Here is a 14,822-nt window from a genome sequence, read left to right on the forward strand (position 1 = left end):
CTCATGGTCCACGAGTTCAAGCCCCGCGTCGGGCTCTGTGCTGACAGCTCAGAGCCTGGAGCCTGCTTCAGATCCTGTGTCTCCCTCTCTCTCTCTGCCCCTCCCCTGCTTGCGCTCTGTCTCTCTCTCTCTCTCTCTCTCAAAAACAATAAACATTTAAAAAAATTTTTTTTATTTAAAAAAATTTTTTTAAAGTTTACATAAAGTACAAAAAGGGGGGAAGTGTGTGTGAGTAGATGTGAAGCAGATGGAAATGGGTTGTGTAACAATGCAGAAGCCAGGACAAGGCAAGTCACAGCTCCTGCTCTCAGAGCCAAGCAAGTTAGGGAAGAGAAGGAGTCCGGCCAAAACAGTCATCACAGAAGTGAGAAGTATTGTGCCCTTTGGACGTAGTTATTTGTTTTGTTTTGTCCGGTTTCAGATAGGTTTTCGCATATCCACGTCTGATAGAGCGAATTGACTGAGAGTGGGGTGAGACACGACTCTTAAAGTTCTCCAGAAGAGCGCTGCTGAGGTCTGGCGCTGGATGGGTTCTGGGTTATCACAGCCCACGAGCAGTCGGCTCCCTTGCTCTGCCAATTCAGCTGGTGGCAAGAAGTAGGGGAAAGGGCAAGTCCCGTGGGACCTTCTGGAGGTTGGCTTGACCTTCAAGCAGTGGTTGCTATATCACCATCACACCTGAAGGAGTCACAAATAGGGGCACCTGGCCGGCTCAGTCGGTAGAGCATGTGACTCCTGATCTTGGGGTCACGAGTTCGAGCCCATGTTGGGAGGTGGAGTTTACTTAAAAAATAAAAATTAAAAAAAAAGAAAAAAGGGCGCCTGGGTGACTCAGTTGGTTAAGTGTCCAACTCTTGATTTCAGCTCAGGTCATGATCTCATGGTCGTGAGATCAAGCCCCGTGTTGGGCTCCATGCTTACGACTGTCTCTCCCTCTCCCCACCCCCCACCTTCTCTCCTCCTCCCCTCCCTCTGCTCACACGCTCTCTTAATTAATTCATTCAAAGGGTTTGTGAATAAAGTATCAATGCAAAGTGGTTACGGTTCACTAACTCTCTAAACGCGCACTGAGCACGTGCCCCGTGCACCTTCAAGGGGCAAGGGACAGAGCAGTGCACAGAACAGATATAAATCCCTGCCCTTGGGAGGCATCCACGATTCACTAAGTCACTTAATAGTTTTGAGGACTTGTTTCATTTTTTGTCTTTAGTGTGTGATAAAATGTAGCATAAAATTCACCATTTTACCATTTCTGAGTGTATAGACAAGTAGCGACAAGTATATTTTACCTTGTGACGCAGCCAGTCTCCATAACTTTTTCATCTTGCAGGACTGAAGCTCTGTACCCATGAGATGACACGTCCCTTTTGCCCCCTTCTCCCAGCCCCTGGCAACTCCTGTTCTACTTTTCTGCGTCTATAACATGAGGGGAGCGGACCATCATGGTGACTCGAGTTCCGCCCAGCTCCGGGCTTTTATCTTTTATCGGGGTACCCTGTTGTGTGCTCAGCACTATGGCTCTAAGGAGCTTGAGGATGAGTCGGGGGGAGAGGCCAGGCATCCAGTAAGCCAGTGGTGATAGGGGGCTGCCTGTGCGAAGCCGAGCGTGGAAAACAGCCTTCGGAGTTCAAAGGAAAGAAGCTGCCGTGGACTGGAAGGAAGTTTAGGGGAGCCCTTAAGAACAGATAAGCGTAGAATAGGGGGAGAAGGAAAAACTCTCTGCACTTTGGAAGCCTCTTCAGCCAACCTCAAACTGAGCTCAGGAGGCAGTTCCTGGCCTTACTTCCCTCCATGGAGAAGCAGGTTGAATGGAACCAACTTGCCAACAGAACCAAGGGATGCTCAGGACCAGTTCTGCTGGTGACATTATTTTTCTCCATTGAGTTTCTTGTAGGTGTTGCTAGTCGTTGACTGCAGGGAGCCGGGTGTGGACAGTTCTGAGCTTTCGGGCTAGAATATCAGGGTCTTGCTGAACTTGCTTGTTTTCTGCCTGTTCCAGCTGTCCAAGCACTAGCGATAGACCCCCCCGGGTGTCCCTTACCCCACCCTCCAGGAGGGATAAATGAACGGGGGCTCAGATTGCGTGTCCCAGCTCCCTGTGAGGTGCCTCTGATGCAGACCGTCCCCGCGGCACAGGGGTGATGGGCAGGGTGGCGTGGGGAGAAAGGAGGTGACCCTCGCTCTCCTCAGCTTTCTAAATGCCATCTGTTCCAAAACCTGAGCCTTGCTTTCCGCTACACCCACAACCACCCGTGGGACTGGTTCTCCCCGGCACAAACAGCCCTTTGTTTGCTGCTTGCATTTGTTTGTTGGCATTTGAACAGTTCTCTGTGGTTCACATTCGAGGCCAGCCTGAGGCAAAGTGAGATTGGAGGAGTTCGGCTTGGGTGCCGTACCTGGACATAGCCTGGACCCCCAAATTTCCCCTTTGTAACAAACGCCGCCACCACCACCCGTGGGATTTTCTCCCCACTCAGGGTCCCACTCTTCACTGTTCCACATCGACTTACCTTAGAGACCAATCCCTTCTAAGGGATGAGATTCCGATCAAGTATTCTGTTTTGATAGCAGCCTTCTTCAGACACACTACCCTGATTCAGGTGAAAGACAAACGGCTAGGAATTTCGAGCATTGTGACGGGTTTCTCGGGGCAGATCGGCCACCCCTCAAAGTGCATTGCCCACTTCATTCTTTATTTAGACAACAAACACACTGGGGTACACTGGCCCAGAAGGATGGGGACCTGAGTTCTTAGTCTCAGCTCAACTACTAATGTCTTTTTCTCCTTTGGGAAAGTCTCAGCTTTCCCATTATTACAGTAATGGAGCTGGATTGGGTCATTCCTGCCAGCCCCGTCATTTATAAGCCTGTGCAGGCAGGGAGGGCTAAAAGCATGCGCCGACCCCAAAGAGAAGTTCTCTGTTTTTTCAAAACTTCTGAAACCAGGGGACACTAAGTTTCCTCCGACCCTAACTCTTTGCTCTCCGCTACTTGGGAACTATAAAGCATAGCACTTTACAGCTCAAGGGTGTTGCCAACCGCCTTGATTCAAGTCAACGTCTGTTCGGAAGAAATTGTGAACGTCCATAAGGTGCCAGGCATTGTGCTGACTCCGTGGATACAAGCTTACCCCGCCAGCTGCTGGAAAAAGAAAGAGCATGTTCAAAAGGAGCAGAGCTGGCAGATGGGACTTTGAATATAAGTTGGAAGTGAATAGAAAGACCTCATGTCTGAAAATAAGATGGGCATTCAATAACAAGAAGCAGCCAATCTTGGGAAGGTCTAGAGGCAGCCTGTGCAAAGGCCCTGAGGTGGAAACTAAGGCCCCCAGGCCCGTTTGGGATCAGAAAGGTCAATGTGTTTGCAACTTAGTGAGCCAGCGTGATGGTAGACATCAAGTTAAGAGGAAAATGAGACTGGATCATGCAGAGAGATTTATGGGTTTTATTTGGCATATAGCAAGAAATCATTAGTTGGTTTTTTTTCACATGTTAAAAAGATCACGCTGGCTGCTGTAGTATGGTCATCGGCACCACTTTGTACCTCTCCTGGGTACCATTCACCACATAGTCAATGTAAACAGAGCCCCCTGGCATTGTGCAAGGTGAAGCAGCCCCCATCGTCCTCCCCAGTCCCCACAAACCTTCAGGGGCTAACAGTCCTGATGCTAAGTGGCTTTGGGATGGAAAGGGTCAGAGATTTCCTCAGGGGTTTGGATGATGCCAATCCTCTGACATCTTTGAGAAGGGAAGGGGGACCCTAGCCCCTCCAGTGTGTCTGCCCTGATCCCTGTAAACACCACTTCCCCCAAACCCTTTCATCTGACACCCTCTAAGCCTTTAAGCAGCGTGTAACTCCGTCATCTCAGTGCCCCTTGGAAGGGAGCAGCCGGCAGATGAAGCGATTCTGGGATCCAGGCACTGAGGAATTCGGGGCCTCTCAGATTTCTTGGCAGGGGTTACAAGTACCTGCAGAGACTCTTCTTCGGCACAAGTGAAAATAATTCCTTCCAGGGGCAGAAAAAGGCGTGCTTTTGGCAAAGGCCTTCACAAGATGTTATCTCAAGAGACCCGCATGGGAGCCCTTGGGAGGGAAGGCAGAAGTTGCTAAACCAGGTGGGAAAAATGGATGGGCAGGCAGGGAAGGACTCAGAAGTTTCCCACAGCGACTCGGCAACTGGGGAGGCCTCACATACTTTCCACCCTCCTGGGACTGGAGGGAAAGGGCATTTAACTGTGGGACATTTGTGTTATGGAGTGGTATACAGGCACGGGCAGGAAGGAGGTAAACACACATCAGTGCTGTGGAAAGATTATTGGTGATACTGTAAATCAAAAAACAAAACACAGAATAAAGTGTTGAGTATAATCCAATCTGTGTGCTTTGCTGGCTCAGTGGGGAGACCATGCGACTCTTGATCTCAGGGTTGTGAATTCGAGCCCTGCAATGGGTGCAGAGATTCCCTAAATAGATACAATTTTAGGGACACCTGGGTGGCTCAGTCAGTTAAGTGTCTGACTCTGGATTTCAGCTCAGGTCATGATCTCACGGTTCGTGAGTTCGAGCCCTGCGTTGGGCTCTGTGCTGACAGCGTGGAGCCTGGAGCCTGCTTCGGATTCTGTTGTCTCCCTCTCTCTGTCCCTCCCCCATTCACCCTTTGTTTCTCTCTCTCTCTCTCTCCTTCAAAAATAATAAATAAACATTTAAAAATAAATAAATAGATAGATAGATAGATAAAACCTTTTTAAAAAGTATATATGCATATATATGTACACACAACTATCTTTGCATATTATAATATTTCTCCAGAAAGATATATAAGGAATATTAACAATTTGTTTACTCTAGGAAATGAAATGGAAGCTGAGGAGGAGACATTTTTTTCCCCAATATATGAAGTTTATCATCAAATTAGTTTCCATACAACACCCAGTGCTCATCCCAAGAGGAGGAGACATTTTAAACCCTTCTGCAGAATTTGGAGTTTTATGTTTGGTAGGGTTTTGCCGTGTATGTAATACTCTCCTTAGAAAAAGAAAGTCAGGGGCTCAGAGAGGGGAATCGTGTGGTATTGTGGTTCCTGCCAGGGTTGGACCCAGGACCAGGTCCGCTGGCTTCCCTCCTTCTCCTCTAGCACACTGACTTCTTTGCTAGGCTCGGGAGCCAGCCTTGGGCACCGGAGGGCTCAGGTCCCTGGTGTCTGTCCCACGGCTGAGGACTGGGGAGGTGACGATGACGTTTCTCAGAGCACAGGGGTGATGACATTGTGGGGGTTGGGGTTTCTGCTTCTTGAATTCCTTTCCAGACTGTGCCACCAAAGTAGACACGGCACAAATCTCCCATCCCTCTTCCCCTCTGAGACTCAGTTTCCCTCACCTATAGAATGGTGTGCAATGGGGGAGTGGGGCAGAGCAGCGGACCCCTCAGTGTCCTGAGAGAGGACAGGCCGGGGGCTCCCGTCGGGCCTTTGAGGTCCACGGCCGGCCCAGGAGCGCTCATTTCTGGAGTCAGGCCGCCCCCTGCTGGCCTCGGGTAGCGCTCAGCAAGCGTCCAAGAAAGAGGTTCTCCCGGTGGTGTATCGTCGCCAGGGTTCCTTTTGGAGTTGTGGGGTCAGTCACGAGGGCACAGCTGGCCTTTGAACGGGCTGAGACCAAGAGAGTCCTGCACCGTGAGGAATTGTCCCACGTCCCACGTGGCTCTTCAGGGAACGGATGGAGAAATCCTGTTTCTAAGGATTTGAGCCCGGAATCTAGCTCGCCTTTGCAAACGTGAGCAAAGCTGTTCGGGCTTTTGTTTGTTTTGTTGTCATTTTGCTTCGTTCTGCTTTAAGATACACTGAAGTGCTGTGACCCTGTGAGTTGATGGATGCTGGCCCTTCGCTTTCTCTGAACTTCACGGAGGTTTGTCCATCCCCGCCTCTGAAAGTCACGTCCCCAGTGGCACTAATGCCGTCACCATTCTGACCTCCCTGCACCGCCTGCTTTTGTAGCCATGTCCCTCGGCAAATATGCAACCAAAGAGATCTGACGGGGCACCTGGGTGGCTCCGTCGGTTAAGCAACCGACTCTTGATTTCAGCTCAGGTCACGATCTCACAGGTCACGATCTCACGGTTCGTGGGTTTGAGCCCCGGGTCAGGCTCCGCACTGATGGTGCAGAGCCTGCTTGGGATTCTCTCCCTCCCTCTCTCTCTCTCTCTACCCCTCCCCTGCGTGCTCTCTCACTCTCTCTCTCAAAATAAATAAACTTTGGGGGAAAAAAAGAGACCGGAGACTTAACAGATGGAGAACTAAATATTACTAAATTAGAGACATAGGCAATGTGGAGGTTTGGTGTGGTGTCTTTTTTTCCAGCTTTATTGCAATAGTATAGACAAACAACATATGTAAGTTTAAGGGGTACAATGTGATGATTTGATACATTAAGAAATGCTTTACTACAATGAGGCTGATCAACACTTCCATCCCCTCACAGAATTCCCTCTGTTGTGTGTGTGGTGATAACATTTAAGATCTCTCTTAGTATCTTTCAAGTATATCACACAGTGTTGTTGATTATAGTCACTGTACCGTGCCTCGGATCCCCAGAATTTACTCATCACAGAGCCTGGCATTTATACCCGTTGACCAACGTCTCCCCGTTTCCCCCATTCCCCTGCCCCTGGCAACCACCATTCTACTCTGTTCCTTTGAATTTAGCCTTTTCAGATTCCAGAGATAAGTGAGAACCTACAATGTTGCTCTTTCTTTGTCAGATTTATTTCACTTAGCATAATGCCCTCAAGGTCCATCCATGTTGTCACAGAGAGCAGGGCTTCCTTCTTTCTACGGCTGAATAATATTCCATTGTATTTATCCATTCACCCACTGATGGACACTTAGGTTGTCTCTATGTCTATGTCTATAATGCTGCAAGGAAAATGCGGATGCAGATATTTCTTTGCAATAGTGTTTTCCTTTTTAAAAAAAATTTTTTTTTAAGTTTATTTATTCTTGAGAGATAGAGAGAGACAGAGCATGGGCAGGGGAGGGGCAGAGAGAGAGGAGGAGACACAGAATCTGAAGCAGGCTCCAGGCTCCGAGCTGTCAGCACAGAGCCTGACGCGAGGCTCATGAACCCTTTGACCTGAGCCGAAGTCGGATGCTTAACCGACTGAGCCACCCAGGCGCCCCCGGATAGTGTTTTCATTTCCTTCAGATATATACACCCAGAAATGAAGTGCCTGGATCATATGATAGTTCTGTTTTCAATTCTTCAAGGAATTCCCATACTGTTTTCCACAGTGGCTGTGCTAATGCCATTCCCACTCACTAATGCTAATCACATTCCCACTCACAGAGCCCAAGGGTTCCCTGTTCTTTATATTCTCGCCAAGGCTTCTTATCTCTCGTGCTTTTGATGACAACCATTCCGACAGGCATGAGGCGATATCTCACCATCATTTTGATTTGCATTTCCCTGATGATGAGTGATGTTGAACACCTTTCCATGTTGAACATCTGAACGTCTTCCTTGGGAAAATGTCTATTCAAGTCCTTTGCCCATTTAAAACAATTTTTAAGCTTATTTATTTATTTGAGAGAGAGAGAGAGAGAGAGGGTGTGCATGAGTAGGGGAAGGGCAGAGGGTGAGAGAGAGAGAGAGAATCCCAAGCAGGCTCTGCAATGTCAGCACAGAGCCCAGCGCAGAACTCAATTTCACAAACCATGAGATCATGACCTGAGCTGAGATCAAGAGTCAGATGCTTAACCAGGCTCCCCTTTTGTCCATTTTTAAATCAAAAAAATTTTTTTTCTATTGAGTTGTATGAGTTCCTGATATATTTTGGATATTAACACCTTAGATGGTTTGCAAATATTTTCGACCATTCTGTAGGATGCCTTGTCGTATTGATGATTCTTTTGCTGTGCAGAAGCTTTTTACTTTGATGAAGTCCCACTTGTCTATTTTTGGCTTTGCCACTTGTACTTTTGGTGTCAAATCTAAAAAATCTTTGCCAAGACCAATGTCAAGGAGCTTTTTCCCTGTATTTTCTCAGACTCCAATGTCTACCTACATTTTTCCCTTGTTCCAAGGGCTTTCCCTATTCTGGCCTTGCCCCACCATTTATTCATTCATTCATTCATTCAACAAATAATTGACTGGGAGAACTGAACATGTTCCACGAGATGTGCTCAGGGAGAGGGGCAATAGCGATGAGCAAAAGAGATCAGGTCCCTGTGTTCATGTTTCTTACATTTTGCATCGGGGTGGGGGGTGTCAGGCAACAAAAATGAATAAATATGGCAATAATTACAGGCGGTGATCCTCGAAATGAAGGACAGAGCATGGGAGTAAGAAGGGTAGACAGCAAAGGCCTCTCTGAGGAGCTAACATTTGAACTGGGACCTGAGAGTGACGAAGAGGCGGTCACTAAGGAAAAGCTGGGAAAAGAGGGTAGTTCCAACAGAGGGTGCAGCAAGTGCGAAGGCCCTGAGGCACGGCAAAACTTGGCATGTTTCAGAAACACAAAGAAGGCCTTCGGCTAAGGTATAGTGACTGAGTAGTGATAGGAGATAGGGCAAGAGAGGTCATTTATCAACACCAGCTATGAACAAGACACAGCCCTAGTCGCCTGACACTTACTCTCCCATTTGCTCAGACTCCTTGCTTCCTGACTGTGAGGCTGACCTCTGCTTCTCTGAATCTTTCCCACCCTGCAGGACGAAGCCCTGCTCATCTCACACCAGACTGCAACTCTTAGACATGGAGGGCAACCAGTCTGCATCTGGAAGTGGGCATCTCTGTCCACCCTCTTGCCACCTACATCACAGATCACCCCTAAAATGCTCCTAAGTTTTACAAGTATTTTCAGTGAAATATTTAAGTTAGAGCAATAGAATAATGTTTGTATTCATATACTTCCTGTCTGAAGAACTTTATCACCCATCCATATTTGCTTCAGTTCTGTTTTTGTTTCTTAACAAATCAAATACATTACAAATACAGGTGAACCTGAGTGCAGGTCAAAAGGGCAGATTCCAGGGCCCCAGACTGGATCTACGCAAAGAGAATCTCTGGAAGTAGGACTAGGAAAGTGCTTTTTTTTTTTTTAAGTTTATTCATTCATTTTGAGAGAGAGAGTGCGCAGGGGGAGCGGCAGAGAGAGAATCCCAAGCAGGTTCTGCACTATCAACGCAGAGCCTGATGCAGGGCTCGATCCCATGAACCACAAAATCATGACCCAAGCCGAAATCAAGAGTCAGGCGCTCAACCAACTGAGCCACCCAGATGCCCCCTGGGAATGTGCTTTTTAACAACCCAGCCCCCTCCACCTATGCATCATGAAGATGGGCAGTTACTGATATATATCAGTTAAAACCTGCCCCATCTTGGGGCGCCTGGGTGGCCCAGTCGGTTAAGCGTCCGACTTCAGCCAGGTCATGATCTCGCGGTCCGTGAGTTCGAGCCCCGCGTCGGGCTCTGGGCTGATGGCTCAGAGCCTGGAGCCTGTTTCCGATTCTGTGTCTCCCTCTCTCTCTGACCCTCCCCCGTTCATGCTCTGTCTCTCTCTGTCCCAAAAATAAATAAACGTTGAAAAAAAATTTTTTTTAAATAAAAATAAAAAAAAAAATAAAACCTGCCCCATCTAAGCAGCTACCTTTCTTCCTTATAGCTAACCCAGGGGGTCTCAATCTTTGCTATGTATCAGAAGCACCTGGGGAGCATACAGACATTTATTCACTTATTTACTTATTTATTTCTAATTGAAGTGTAATTAATAGGTAATGTCATATTAGTTTCAGGTGTATGACATACTGATTCGACAATTCTGTACACTACTCAATGCTCACCACAAGGAGCATAACTGAGGAATTCCAGTTATCAGTGCAGATTCTTTCCTTGCCCAGGTTCCTCCCTAATCTTGTAAATCAGACCAGGACAGGGAGGTCAGGCAATTCTATTACCAGAACATTGAAGGTGGGCTTTTGATGGTAGCATGAGTTGGGAAGGACCCATCTCTTTGAAACATTCTATCTGAACCTTTAAAACATTCCTGGGATCGTCAAAGACAAGATTCATACATCCTTCCACTTGCTCTCTCCCAGAAAATGTCAACGGATGTGTCCCATGCCCCTGCTGAACGCTGGGCAGAGCTGCAAGCAAAAGACGTTAGGGATGAAGGAGCCCTGACCCATGTCTGGTCTGCAGTCGAGCTCAGACATTAACTCAGGGGATGGACTTGCAGTCGAGTTGCCAGACTGAGCAAAAGAAAAGACCAGACACTGTTTACACTTGAAGTTCAAGTACCTAACAAGTGATTTTCTAGTAGAAGTATGTCCTAAATTTTGCATGGGACATACTTACATTTAAAAAATTATTGGGGCACCTGGGTGGCTCTGTCGGTTAAGCGGCTCTCTTCAGCTCAGGTCATGATCTCATGGTTTGTGAGTTCGAGCCCCACATCAGGCTGTCTGCTGTCGGCATGGAGCCCGGTTCGGATCCTCTGTCCCCCTTTCGCTCTTCCCCCTCCCCCCACTTGTTCCCTCTCCGTCTCTCAAAAATAAATAAATGAAAATTTGTTATTGTTTAAAATTATTCATTTCTGGGCACCTGGGTGGCTCAGTCAGTTAAGCCTCCAGCTTCGGCTCAGGTCATGCTCTCACAGCTCATGGGTTCAAGCCCTGCTTGGAGCTCTGTGCTGACAGCTTCAGATTTTTCGTATTCCTCTCTCTTTGCGTCTCTCCCACTCATGCTCCTTTCTCTGTCTCTCAAAAATAAATAAACGTTAAAAAAAATGTTAATATTATTCTTGTTTATATGAAAACAAGTTTAACTGGGAATACTGTGTTTTACCTGGAAACTTTACCCAACAGAGTGTCTTTCATGCCTGTGAACCTCAGCTTCCCCATTTGGAAAATGAGGGGTTGGGCTAGATGCCTTCCATGGGTCCTTGTACAAGGCTTGGATGCCACTGCAGTCCGTTCAGACCCATCCCACAGCTCCGAGAGCCTTTCTCCCAGGTCCCGCCAGGGGGCGCCCTCACCCTCCTCAGCGGCCTGGCGGGCTGTGGCTCAGCCAGGAGACAACCGGTCCCGCTGGCTCTGGGGACCATCTGGAAACCAGGTTGTGAGGTCTCGAAGGTCCCAGGGACTTACTCATCCCTAGGACAGCCTGTTCCCAAGGAAAGAAGGGGAGATCTCACAGACTCTGATAAAGGCTCTGAAGATAAAGACCATTTCATTCCGCTCCCCCGCTGTTTAGAAGCTGAGACTGGACCCCCAGAGGGGGAGACCCTTGTCCGGCTCACACCAGTGGCCTGGAAACTAGATTCCTGTCCCCCTAGCCGCGGCCCCTTTACCTCCTCAAGGTGCCTTATTTCTCTGTTTCCTGTTGGACACGCCTAACTCTTGCAGTCCTGTGGCCAAAACCGTTACACCGGGGAGCCCAGCACAGCCTGACATGGGGGACACCTGGGAACCCCTTTACAGAGGGGGTGTGGCCTTGAAGCAGGAGCCCTTCCAACTGAGAGGGGACTGGGGACAGAGGAGCAGTCTAGGCAGCAGGGCAAGAACAGGCCCCTCGCAGTTAAGTTGAAAGTATTCATCTGTTTATCATTATTGGCTTCCGGGATGTCAGACGAAAGGACCTATGAGGCGGAGACCACTATCATCAGACAGGACACGAGCTGAGTGCTAGGTCATTGCCCGAGAAGGGCTCAATCCAGTTCGGAGGCAGATACCCAGAAGGAAGGAGCCTTCTGTTACCGGGGACTCAGATGGTCTCCAAAGGACCCACACTCTTTTTACTGCAAAGAGGAATGGCCCAAAGGGAGGGAGACCCCCACTCCGGCCTAGGAGATGATTTTAGGAGAGTTACAGATTTGGCATCAATTAACATTCAATGAGCTATTATTCAGTTCTCTTTGGGGCCATCTGATTATCAAAGAGAAATCTCTTAGATCTTTTCTTTTAATAAGAAAGAAATAAGCGCCTGGGTGGCTCAGTCAGTTAAGCATCCGGTCATGATCTTGATTTCATCCCAGGTCCTGATCTCACAGGTTCGTGAGATCAAGCCCTGCCTCAGGCTCTGCACTGACAGCATGGAGTTTGCTTGGGATTCTCTCCCTCCCTCTCTCTCTGCCCCTCCCTCACTCACACACTCTCTCTCTCTCAAAATAAGTGAATAAACTTGAAAGAAAAAGAAACAAACTATCCTTCAAGCATGGAACACATTCATAATTGCATAACATTGTTTTTTCTCTGTGTTTATATTTTTACTGTATTTATCTTTAAGGTTCATCTCTAGTAATGGTAGATGATACTGATTTTCTACCTAAGGTAATGAAACAACTTCCTTTAAATGTTAATTTTGTTTGTTTTGTTTTAAGTGATTTGATTTAACGATAGGGAGAACACAGGCAGAAGAATATAGAAACACTGCCTTGAAAGAGTCTGGATGCTGGGGGCCCTGAAGGCTGATGAACTGTGAGGCAGCCAGCAGGGGTACAGCCCTGCCCCGCCCTCCCTGGGGCCTTGGGTTGACTCATGCCTATGCCCTTCTGCTGCTGCCTTTCCCTTGAGGACATTTGTGTGTGTGTGTGTGTGTGTGTGTGTGTGTGTGTGTGTGTTTGTATTAGTATAGTAATTTGAAAATAGTTTCAAATAAGACGGGGTGGGGGGTGTGTGGGTGAAAACAACTCTGGGCTTGGCACCTGAAGACCCAGCTCTGTGGCCCATTCACTTCTTGGGCTCTGTAACGAGAGAATTGGAATACCAGCCGGAACTATCACACTAGCACGATGAACGTGTGTAAACTTTGAAATGTGCTCTGTGGACTTAAACTGTCATTATCTCCTTCCAAAATCAGAGTGCCTTTTTAAAAAATGTTTGTTTATTTATTTGTTTGTTTATTTATTTTTGAGAGAGAGAAAGAGTGCGCAGGGGAGGGGCAGAGAGAGAAGGAGACAGAGGATCCAAAGCGGGTTCCACACTGACAGCAGAGAGCCCGATGCGGGGCTGGAACCCACGACCTGTGAGATCATGACCTGAGTCCAACACTTACCAGACTGAGCCACCCAGGTGCTCCCAGAGTGCTCTTTTTAAAGCAAATCTAATCCTATTTGTCTGTCTGTTTCTCTGGTTTAAAACCCTCCAATGACTTCCCATTGCACAAAAAATAAAATCCAAACTCCGCACCATCACTTACAAGACCACATGGTCTGGCCTCTGCCCACTTTTTTTTTAAATTTTTTTTTAAATTTACATCCAAATTAGTTAGCATATAGTGCAACAATGATTTCAGGAGTAGATTCCTTAGTGCCCCTTACCCATTTAGTCCATCCCTCCTCCCACGCCCCCTCCTGTAACCCTCTGTTTGTTCTCCATATTTATGAGTCTCTTATGCTTTGTCCCCCTCCCTGTTTTTATTTTAGTTTTGTTTCCCTTCCCTTATGTTTATCGGTTTGGTCTCTTGAAGTCCTGATGAGTGAAGTCATATGATTTTTGTCTTTCTCTGACTAATTTCACTTAGCATAATAGCCTCCAGTTCCATCCACATAGTTGCACATGGCAAGATTTCCTTCTTTTTGATGGCCGAGTAATGCTCCATTGTATGTGTATATATATATATATATATATATATATATATATCCCACATCTTCTTTATCCATTCATCCATCAATGGACATTTGGGCTCTTTCCATACTTGGGCTATTGCTGAGAGTGCTGCTATAAACATGGGGGTGCACGTGTCCCTTCGAAACAGCTCACCTGTATCCTGTGGATAAATGCCTAGTAGGGCAATTGCTGGGTCGTAGCGTAGTTCTACGTTTAGTTTTTTGAGGAACCTCCACACTGTTTTCCAGAGTGGCTGCACCAGCTTGCGTTCCCAGGGCCTCTGCCCACTTCTTCAGCTTCGTCCAGTATGACTTACCCCTCATTTTGTGCACCAGCCATGCTAGCTTGGGACTCATCATGCCCCCCATTTACCTCAAGGCCTTTGCACATGCTGTTCCCTCTGCCTGGAATGCTCTTTCCCTGCCGTCTCCCTGCTCTCTCCCTACTCCACACACTCACTCCCTTCTTTTCCTTTGTGACTCATCTCAAATTTTCTCAAGGAAGCCATGGAACAGCCCGGTCCAATAGACCTTTCTGCAATGATAAAAATGCTCTAGATCTACCCTGTTCACTCGGTAACCACAACTCACATGTGGCTAACAAGCACTTGAAAAGTGTCTGATGTGCCTAAGGAACTGAAGTTTTAATCTTAGTTAATTTAAGCTTCAATCTAAGTGGCCATGCATGATGGGTAGTGGCCACCCTGTGGGACTGTGCAGCTCTAGAATACTGCTTTGCCCACCCCCCCGCCTTTGCACATACTCATGGTTTCTCTTACTCTTCCTTTACTGCACTTTTCATTCTTCTTGTAATTTATATTTGGTCCTGCAGTTGTTTAATCTATTAGGCTCTACATTCTAGAACAAATGCTTTGTCTGCTTTGCCACAATTGAGTCTCCATCACCGGGCATGGGACCTGGTGCATAGTCGGTATATCATAAATGTTTGTTGACTGAATGAATGAGCAGATAGACGGATGGATGGATGGATGGATGTTGGAAGGAGATAGTTGCTTAGCCTGGTGTTTCTGATTATGAAGTGCAGTAATGAAGAAGGGTCAGCACACAGGTCATAAAATTAAAAGTAAGCTAAATTTGTGCATATAGGAATCATACATTCCCTGTGTACAAATACACCCCTTGCATATAAATAAGCCTGTGTGGCCTGCTTCAGATTCTGTGTTCCCCCGCTCTCTCTCCACCCCACCCCTGCTTGTGCCCTGTCT

The sequence above is a fragment of the Herpailurus yagouaroundi genome, unplaced genomic scaffold, assembly GCF_014898765.1.
Source record: "Herpailurus yagouaroundi ecotype Mexico unplaced genomic scaffold, PumYag 29, whole genome shotgun sequence".
NCBI classification, from domain to species: domain Eukaryota; kingdom Metazoa; phylum Chordata; class Mammalia; order Carnivora; family Felidae; genus Herpailurus; species Herpailurus yagouaroundi.